Here is a 10,915-nt window from a genome sequence, read left to right as displayed (position 1 = left end):
CAAGGGTTCAAGACCAGCCTGGGCAACAGAGCTAGATCCTGTCTCTAAAGTAATTTAAAAATTAGCAAGGTATGGTGGAGCATACTTGTAATCCCAGCTACTGGGGAGACTGAGGTGGGAGGATTGCTTGAGACCAGGAGTTGGAGGCTGCAGTGAAATGTGATCACGTTGCTGCACTCCAGTCTGGGCAAGAGAGCAAGACCCTGTCAAAAAAAAAAAAAAAAAAAAAAGAGTTATAGCAAAAAGCCAATTAAGAAAATAAAACAGAATTTTTTAAAAATACAAAAACAGTCAACCCAAAAGCAGGTGGAAAACGAAACAAAGAATGGACAGGACAAATAGAAAACAAATAGCAAGGTGCTGACACACCTAATCATATCTTTAAAATCACACTAAATGTAATTTCATTAATTAAATGGCACAGATTGTCAGTTTGGATTTTTTTAAAAAAAGACCCAACTACATGCTGCCTAAAAGAAACACACTTTAAATATAAAGAAACTAATAGGTTAAAAGACATATGATGCCAATACTAAAAGAAATTCACAGTGACTATATTAATATCAGATAAAATAGATTGCAGAGAAAATAAAGGTCATCTTACAATGATACAAGGGTCAGCTCACCAAGAGAAGATAATAGTCCTAAATATTTATGCACCTAAAACCAGTTTCAAGACTGGTTTTGAAAAACTGAGAGAACTGTAAGGAGAAATAGACAAATCTACAATTATATTCAGAGGTTTCAATATCCCTCTCAATAATTGACAGAACACATAGACAGAAACTCATGAAGCTACAGAAAATATGAACAACACTGTCAACCAACTTGACCTAATTGACATTTATGGGACACTCCACTCACAACAGCAGCATACACATTCTTTTCAAGTGCACACGGAACAATTACCAAGATAGGCCATTTTGGGGGCATAAAACAATTAAAATTATTGTTACAATTATTCAAGACACACAATGTATATTCTCTAAACTCAATGAAATTAAATTAGAAATCGTTAACAGAAAGCTCTCTGGAAACTTCCCAGATATTTGGAAATTAAATAACATACTCCTAAATAACTTATGGATCAAGTAAGAAATAAAAAAGTTAGAACGTATTTTGAACTGAATAAAAATAAAAATCCAAAACAGTGAAGTTTGTGGGGTGCTACTAAAAGCAGTACTTAGAAATGCATAGCACTAAGAACCTGTATTAGAAAAGAAGAAAGGAGACCAGGCGTGGTGGCTCACGCCTGTAATCCCAGCACTTTGGGAGGCCGAGGTGGGCGGATCACCTGAGATCAGGAGTTCGAGACCATTCTGGCCAACATGGCAAAACCCCGTCTCTACTAAAATACAAAAATTAGCCAGGCATGGTGGTGGGCGCCTGTAGTCCCAGCTACTCAAGAGGCTGAGGCAGAATTGCTTGAAACCTGGGAGGTGGAGGTTGCAGTGGGTGAGATCGTGCCACTGCACTCCAGCCTGGGCAACAGAGTAAGACTCCATTTCAAAAAAAAAAGGTCCAAAATCCATGATCTCAGTTTCCAACTTAAGAAACTAAAAAAAGAAGAGTAAGTAAAACTGAAAGTAAGTAGATAAAAAGGAAATAATAAATATCAAAGCAGAAATCAATACATTTTTTAAATGGGAAATTTTAAAAATTCAAAATAGACACCATGATTCAATCATGCTCATTTCAGCAGCACACATACTAAAACTGGAATGATACAGAGATTAGCATGGTCCCTGCACAAGGATGACATGCAAATTTGTGAAGTGTTCCATATTAAAAAAAATAAAGTAATTCTAAATTCAATAGAATAATTTATTTTTATTTATTTAGAGATGGATCTTGCTCACTCTGTCGCCTAGGCTGGAGTGCAGTGGCACAATCTTGGCTCACTGCAACCTCTGCCTCCTGGATTCAAGCAATTCTTGTGCCTCAGCCTCTCAAGTAGCTGAGATTACAGGAATGTGCCACCATGCCTGGCTAATTTTTGTATTTTAGTAGAGACAGGGTTTCACCATGTTGGCCAGTCTGGTCTCGAACACTTGACCTCAAGTGATCCACCTGCTTCAGACTCCCAAAGTGTTGAGATTACAGGCGTGAGGCATCGTGCCTGGCTAAATTCAACAGAATAATTTAAAAAACAACAGAGAAAACCAATGAAACTAAAACTTGCTTCTTTGAGAAATATCAATGAAATTGATAAACTTCTAGCCAGAATGATCAGGAAAAAAAGAGGGAAGACACAAATTACCAATGTCAGAAATAAAACAAATGACATCACAACAGACTTTAAAGATATTTAAAAGTTTAAAAAGGAATTTTGTGAATAACTTTGTGGCAATAAATTTGACAATTTAGATAAAATGAACATTCTTTGTGTGCTTCTAGTAGAATGTCATAGAGATTCCTAAAATGAAACGTGGCCAGAGCCTTTATCTTTCCTTTCCCACAATTCCAATCCTGCTTCACCTTCTATTTCAGCCTGTTGCCCCAAACCCAAAATCCAGGCATTGCCACACATTCTTTGGGTTCATTTACCAAAAATCTCAAGAAACAGAGAATCAAAGTAACTGGATAGCTATCAAAGGGATTGAATGTGTAGCTAAAGATCTTCCCACGAAGGACACTTCAGGCCCAGTTGGCTTCCCTAGTGAATTCTACTAAACATTTAACGAAGAAATAATACCAATTCTACACAAACTCTTCCAGACAATTGGAATGGGGTCAGGGCAGGTTCCAAGTGTTCCCCTGTGGCATTAGGCCAAGTATCTCTGTGGGGCTTGGCCTAAAACGGCACTCTTGCTTGATTTTTACCCCCATGTTTTGTCCTGCTTTCTCCACATCCTCCTGCTCTCCCCTGGGAGTACTCCCTTGATGAATCACTTGCATACTAATCTTCATCTCAGGGTCTATTTCTGGGGAAACTGATCTAAGACAGACAATGCCTGGATTTTGGGTTTAGGGCAACAGGTTGAGATAGAAGGTTAAGCAGGATTGGGATTGGGGGTAAGGAAAGATAAAGGCTGTGACCACGTTGCATTTTAGGAATCTATATGACTTTCTACTAGAGGCATCCAGTAGGTAGTTGGATATGCAGCTCAGGAAAGCCATCTAGGTAGGAAACAGATTTGAGAGTCGTTAGTCTAAAAATGGTCATTAAAGCCCTGGTAGTGGAAGCAGAGAGTGTGAAGGGTAAAAGGAGAGGAGGGCCTGTGCCCAATCCCAATCCTACTTAACCTTCTGTCTCAACCTGCTGGATAGATAATTGAAAGGGAACCAGCAGACAGACTGAGGAGCAGCTGGAGAAGTAGGAGGAGAAGCAGGAGGTGGGTATTCTCAAGGCCAAATGAAAAGCGTTTTGGCCAGGCACAGTGGCTCACACCTGTAATCCCAGCACTTTGGGAGGCCAAGGCGGGCAGATCACCTGAGGTCAGGAGTTCAAGACCATCCTGGCCAACATGGTGAAACCCCATCTCTACTAAAAATATGAAAAATTAGCCAGGCATGGTGGTGGGTGCCTGTAATCACAGCTACTCGGGAGGCTAGGGCAGGAGAATCACTTGAACACAGGAGGCAGAGGTTGCAGTGAGCCAAGATCGTGTCACTGCACTCCAGCCTGGGGAACAGAGCGAGACTCCGTCTCAAAAAAAAAAAAAAAGCATTTCATGGAGGAAATGGTCCACAGAGTCAACTCAGCATTTATTCGTTTATTCATTCAGCAATTCTGAGCACCTGCTCTGCTACCAAGCCGTCACTGTGCTGGCGGATAGGGACAGAATGGGAAGACAGACACCTGACTTGGACCCTACTCTCTTGGAATTTACAGTCCAGAGGGGAGGACAACTAAACAAATCTCGCTCAAAAAAATTTATAATTGCAAAGAGAGTTTGCATATATTAAAGAAATGAAATCTTCCCCGAGGAAGTGGCATTTGAGCTAGACCAAGACAGAAGGGGACTAGATACAACACCAAAACAAGCAATAAAGTTATAAAATAGATAAATTGGACTTCATCAAAATTAAAAACTTTTATGCTTCAAAGGACACCATCAATAAAGTGAAAACAGTGCTGGGTTCATTGGTTCAAGCCTATAATCCCAATAATTTGGGAGGCTGAGATGGGAGGATTGCTTGAAGCCAGGAGTTCAAGACCAGGCTGGGCAACATAGTGAGACTCCAGCTCTTAAAAAAAAAAAAAAAAAAAAAAAATTAGCCAGGCCTGGTGGCACACCCCTGTAGTCCTAGCTACTCAGGAGGCTGAGGTATGAGGATTCCTGAGCCCAGGAGTTTGCAACCTCAGTGAGCTCAGTGAGCCATGATAGTACTACTGCACTCCACCCTGGGTGACAGAGGAAGACCCTGTCTCTAAAACAAAAAAAGAAAGTGAAAAGATACCTGAGCATAGGAGAAAATGTTTGCAAAACATATATCTAATAAGGGACTTCTATCTAGACTACATCAAGAACTCCTAAAATTCAATAGTAAAAAGACAACCCAATTTTTTTAAATAAGCAAAGGATTTGAATAGACATTTATCAGAAGATACACAAATGGTTAATAAGCACATGAAAGCATGCTTAACATCATTTGCATAGGGAAGTGCCAATCAAAATCAAATGAGATACCACTTCACACCCAGTGGGATGGTTATAACTACAAAAATGGAAAATAACAAGTGTCAGGGAGTGTATCAGTTTGCTAAAGCTGCCATAACAAAGTATCACAAACTGAGTAACTTAAACAACAGAAATTTGTTGTCTCATGTTCTGGAGGCAAGAAGTCCAAGATCAAGTTATCAACAGGGCCATGCTCCCTCTGAAGGCCCCAAGGAAGGATTTGTTCCAGGTTTCTCTCCTAGCTTCTGGTAGGTCCTTGGCTATGGCAGTATAATTCCAGTCTTCATGTGCCATTCTCCCTGTGTGCGTTTCTGTGTCCACATTCCCCATTTTTATAAAAGACACCAGTAATATTGGATAAGGGGCCCAACCTACTCCAATAAGACCTCATCTTAGCCTCACTAATTGCATCTATAATGACTCTATTAATATAATGACTGACTCCAAATAAGTTCACATTATGAGGTACTGGGGATTAGGACTTCGACACATGAATTTTGGGGAGCCACAATTCAACCTATAATAGCAAGGATGTAGAGAAACTGGAATTCTCATATACTATTGTTAGGAAGGTAAAATGGTACGGCCACTTTGTAAAAATCTGGCAGTTTCTCAAAAAGTTGAACATAAAGCTACCATAGGATCCAGCAATTCCACTCCTAGGTTTATACCCGAGAAAATGAAGACATATGTTCATTCAAAACATTGTACATGAATGTTCATAGCAGCATTATTCATAATAGCCAAACAGTGGAAATAACCCAAATGTCCTTCCACGAATGAACAGATAAACAAAATGTGATCTATCACAATGGAATATTACCTGGCAATAAAATTGAAGTACTGATACATGCTACGGCGTGGCAGTGTGGACGAAGCTTGAAAACATTATGCCAAGTGAAAGAAGCCAGTCACGAAAGACCATATGATTCTATTTATATGAAATGTACAAAACTGGCAAATCCATAGAGATAGAAAGCAGACTGGCTGTCTAGGCTGAGGGAGTTGGGGGCAGTGACTACTAATGGGTTTAAGGTTTCTTTCTGGGGTGATGAAAAAATTTCAAAAAATTGATTGTGGTGAAGGTAGAATCAATATTTACAACTCTGAATATTCTTTTTTTTTTTTTTTTTGAGACCAAGTCTCGCTCTGTCATCCAGGCTAGAGTACAGTGGCGCAATCTCTGCTCACTGCAACCTTTGCCTCCCGGGTTCAAGCAATTCTCCTGCCTTAGCCTCCCAAGTAGCTGGGATTACAGGCACCCGCCACCACACCTGGCTAATTTTTTTGTATTTTTAGTAGAGATGGGGTTTCACCATGTTGGCTAGGCTGGTTTCGAACTCCTGACCTCAAGTGATCCGCCCACCTAGGCCTCCCAAAGTGCCAGGATTACAGGTGTGAGCCACCACGCCTGGCCTACAACTCTGAATATCCTAAATTGAACTGCACATTTTAAATGGGTGAATTTTATGAGTTTTAATGTGTGTGCATTATATCTCAATAAAGCTGTTATTCTAAAATAAATAAATAAATCCTAAACTCCCTATGAAAAAACAAACATAAAAACACAAAAACAAAACAAAACAAAAAGGTCAAGAACATTCCAACCAAAAAGCAACCACGAGAAAGTGAACTCTAGAATGGCAGCAATGTTTGCCTGCTTTGTTCACTGTCGTATCCCCAGCACCAAAACAATGTCTGGAAATAGTAGGTATAAATAAAAGGACCATGTGCAAAAGCCTTGTGTCAGGGAGGTGGATGGCCCATGGGAGAAATGAAAGATCAATATGAGTGACTGGGTCTATACTGGAGATGACTGGGTTCAACTGAGTCTTTATCCTAAAAGCAATGAGCAGCAATGATGAATTTTTAAGTGGAGGTGGGTCAGATTTACATTTGAAAAGACCACTGGTAGGCCAGGTGCAGTGGCTTACTTGTAATACCAGTACTTTGGGAGGCTGAGGTGGGAGGATCACTTGAGCTCAGGAGTTCAAGACCAGCCAGGGCAACATAGCGAAACCCCTGTCTCTATAAAAAGTACAAAAAATCAGCCGGACATGGTGGCACGAGCCTGCGGTTCCAGCTACTAGGAAGGCTGAGGTGGAAGGATTGCTTGAGCCTGGGAGGCAGAGGTTGCAGTGAACTGAGATCGCGCCACTGCACTCCAGCCTGGGTGCAGAACACCGGCAGCAGGGGAGAGCTGATTAAAGATAAAGACTGAAATGTTGGATTTAACAAAAAGAAGTTGTTAGTGACCCTGGAAAAATCAGTCCAAGTGGAGAGATGGGGTGACTAATTTGGGGAACTGGAAAGGAAGTGGAGCTGGCAAAATTATACTACACTTGGTAAGGCCTCTCCCTATTCCCTATAAGTCTCCAGGGAAACAGACCAAAAATACACTTGGCTTGAGAAATAACAAAGACATGTTCCCATGCATATTCACGCACAGCCGGTTCACCAGCGGATTCTGTTTCTGTTCAAGGATTCCATACTTCCCACCCTGATACAGAGAGAGGTCTCATGGCTGAAGTTCATCAGCGGTTGTCTCCTACCAGATGCTAGCCTTCTTTCATTGCTGGGGGAGAGGTGGGTGGGAGAACACAGAGCGGGCTGCCATCATCTGAGATTTGGGAGGCACTTCAGAAACACAATTCGTTCCCTTTTAGCTTCACTGCGCTAGGTACAATCCAGAACCCAAAGGCAGGCCAAGTAGACACACTTCAACTCCACTCCCTGAAGATGGCGAAATGTTTTAGATTAGGACATTTCTCTGGTGTGACCAGACATCTGAACTGAACCAAAAGAGCTGGGTTCTAGTTCTAGTTCTGCTGGTCTCAGTAGCAAAGCCTTGGGCAAGAGACTTGACCTCTCTGGGCTTCCATCTCCTCATCTCAAAAATTAGGAGAATAAACACATGCCCTGCCCTGAGCAGAGTGGTTAGGAGGGGATAACAACCATGCAAGGGCAGATGTAGATTTGGGGGCCCGAGCTTATATAATCTCATGGTATTCGTTAAGAAAAAGAATAGAAAATTTAAAATACAAAAGTAGGTACAAATATAAATATTTAAAATGAGAAAAGAAATTACATCACTCTACAAAATTAAAAAAGCTCATACCAAAAACACCGCACACAAAAAATTGAAAATAACACTATTTGTTAAATTAACTGCCTGGCATATCACTAAGCACTTTCTCACTACATTTTTTGGCTGTGTATTCTTTCATGGCCTCTTTAACAACATTTTTGTCATTCTATGGAGAGAAAAGGAAGATAATTGAGTCATTCCTCTCTCTAATGGTAGATCAAAATTTGTTATCGCTGCTAGCTTAGAAAAGATCCAGTTTTCCAACTCCTTATTTTAGGATGATTGTCAAACGTGGGAAACTACCAAGCCTTTTGTTATGCGCCATAAGCGATCAAGGAACTTCACATTACCTTGTACTGTGACCAATATATCTCCTCATTTTTTTGATGCTGGACATCTATGACCAAAAGACTTCTGACACACTCAGGTTACTGTGCTTGTAATTCAGCACAGTGGGGACTAGGGGTATTCCTGGAAGGCTAGCCAAAACGGAAGTATACACACGAGCCACATAAACTCAAACTCAGTGTATTCCCTACTCCAAAATGCCTAAAAATGCTCACAGCCACTCCAATGCCTCCAGATAGGCAAAGTCACAGTGGAAAAAGACAGCGGTCTCTTTAAACCTGTTAAAGAGTTAAAATCTTTAAATCTGTTAAGAACAGATTTGGTTTAAAATATCTTAGTTTTGCTACTTATATATATTTTTTAAACTGTGATCGTGTGAACACGTTGCTAAGACCTCTTGCATGGCCATAGAAGAGGCCTAGCCTAGGTAAGTTTGAAAGCCCAGAAGAGGAAGCTCTCCTAAGCGTCGGGGTTATTTACCGTAAAGGTCCTTTAAAAGGCGGAGCCAAAGGGAGGTTGCCTGGAGGCTCGGGCTGAGCTGAATTTCTCGGGTCAAGGAGAGCAGTGGAGGCAGGGGGGCCTCGCCAGTCCGCATCACGGCGTGTGGCCGGCCCAGAGTAGCTTCCCAAAGATGAAACTGTGGCCTCTCTCAGCCAGACCCCACTCAGAGGTCCCCGCTGACCCATCCCCGCCCTCCTGCGACCCCTGCTCGGTTCCCAGAAAGGACAGCGACCTCCAACCAGCCCTCGCCCTCCGCAGGTCTCCGTCTCAGGTTTCAAAAGGAGCGCGCCCCCTTAGGCCCGCCCCTCACTTCCGGCCTGTAAACGCGTGGGTACCACCGATCTCGCGATAGCGCGTCTTCTCGCCGCTGGCTCTCACCCGGGGCAGCCTCGCCTACGTGTTGGTTGAGGTTGGCTGAGGTCGGCTGCTCTGTTGGCGCTTGGGATCGGGGCTTTTCCCCAGGCTCATTATGTGGCAGCATCGACTGGACTCTTAAGGCCACCGGCTCCTTTAAGTCCACCCGTCCCTGAAGGTTCCTATCAAGAGGCTAGGCGCAGGGAACCGCCTTCAACCCTGCGCCCACGGTCGTGTTGTGCTGCGCACGAGTGATAAGGACTCAGACATCCTAATGACTGTTCCAGGCTCCCACTGGGTGCGGGACACCGGGCTCCACACACGTCTTCTCAATGAATACCCACAATAACCCTGAGAGAAAGGCATGGTTTTTTAACCCTCGTTATACAATTGGGGAAACTGAGGCTCAAAAGAGTGAAGGAACCTGCTGAGGGTCACAGAAAAGGATGCGGCCGAAACTCGAAGTCAGTCTGGCTGCAGCTCTAAGGCCTCGTTACTGTCGTAGAGCAGTTTGTCAAGAGGTCCTTCGGTTCCTAGATTTCTAGAGGACGCTGGAGTTCATTGTGAAGTGCCGGGGCTTTGGGTCCACACAGATACAGGTGCATAGGAAAATCCAGGCACCTTCTTTGTTCTGTGACTTTAAACGACTTGCTTAACCTTTCTGGGGCTCATTTTTCTTCAACTGATGGATGGGGTTAATAATAATAGAATTATCGTGAGTGTTCAGTGCCTACTCCATAGTAAGCTCTCTTTAAATGGAAACTGCTGCTATTAAAAATCTTTTATCCTCTCACGTGTTATACAGTGTTCAAAGTGCAGGAGGTGCTTAATAAACCAGAGTGAATGGTGAATGAATGGAGGAAGAAATGTAAAGTCTGGCCAGACACCATGTGGTCCTTGCCTCCAGCCCCCTAATCTTATTTATTTATTTTTGAGACGAAGTTTTCGCTCTTATTGCCCAGGCTGTAGTGCAGTGGTGTGATCTCGGCTTACTGCAACCTCTGCCTGCCGGGTTCAGACGATTCTCCTGCCCCAGCCTCCTGGGTAGATGGGATTACAGGCACACACCACCATACCCAGCTACATTTTTTGTATTTTTTTACTAGAGATGGGGTTTCACCATGTTGGCCAGGCTGGTCTCGAACTCCTGACCACAGGTGATCCGCCCACCTCGGCCTCCCAAAAAGTGCTGGGATTACAGGCATTAGCCACCACACCTAGCCAGCCCCCTAATCTCTTACCCACTTCACTATGTAGTGCCACTTCAAAGGGCTTGAACTGGGAAATGACTGTTTCTCTTCTTCCCAAAACGGCTGTGTGTGTATGCATGTGCACGTGTTTTAACTTGGGTGTTTTTTTTTTTTTTTTTTAGGTAGAGTCTCACTCTGTCACCCAGGCTGGAGTGCAGTGGCACAATCTCGGCTCACTGCAAGCTCCGCCTTCTGGGTTCACGCCATTCTCCTGTCTCAGCCTCCCGAGTAGCTGGAACTACAGGCACCCGCCACCACGCCCGGCTAATTTTTTGTATTTTTAGTAGAGATGGGGTTGCACCGTGTTAGCCAGGATGGTCTCGATCTCCTAACCTCGTGATCCACCCGCCTTGGCCTCCCAAAGTGCTGGGATTACAGCCACCACACCCAGACTTAACTTGTTATTGAAGTAATGTACAGAAAAATACACAAATCCTGCGTGCAGAATTTTTAACACAATGAACAAAGTGGTGTAATCAGGTCCCTGAGGAAGAAACAAATCATTACCAGCTCCCCAAACCCTTCTCCTATTTCCCTCTATTCACTGCGTCTCCTGCAGGGATAACCACTATCATGCCATTTTATTTTATTTTATTTTATTTTATTTTTTATTTTAATTTAATTTTATTTTATTTTATTTTATTTTTTGGCAATGGAGTCTCACTTTGTCACCCAAGCTTAAGTGCAGTGGCATGATCATAGCTCACTGTAGCTTCGACCTCCTGGGTTGGGATTACAGGCCACTATCC

The 10,915-nt window shown here is 42.9% G+C and overlaps 1 non-coding gene across 1 annotated transcript; it reads left to right on the top strand.

Moving 5' to 3' along the window:
* Nucleotides 1-1,686: 1,686 nt before the first annotated feature.
* Nucleotides 1,687-1,790, top strand: LOC129032193 (U6 spliceosomal RNA). Its single transcript, XR_008501219.1, has one exon. It is a non-coding gene; the product is annotated as a U6 spliceosomal RNA (small nuclear RNA).
* The last annotated feature ends 9,125 nt before the right edge of the window (nt 1,791-10,915 follow it).

Source organism: Pongo pygmaeus, chromosome 11 (assembly GCF_028885625.2).
Source record: "Pongo pygmaeus isolate AG05252 chromosome 11, NHGRI_mPonPyg2-v2.0_pri, whole genome shotgun sequence".
Classification (NCBI taxonomy): domain Eukaryota; kingdom Metazoa; phylum Chordata; class Mammalia; order Primates; family Hominidae; genus Pongo; species Pongo pygmaeus.
Note: the sequence above shows the minus strand (reverse complement) of the source record. Positions and strands in the feature narration are given on the sequence as shown.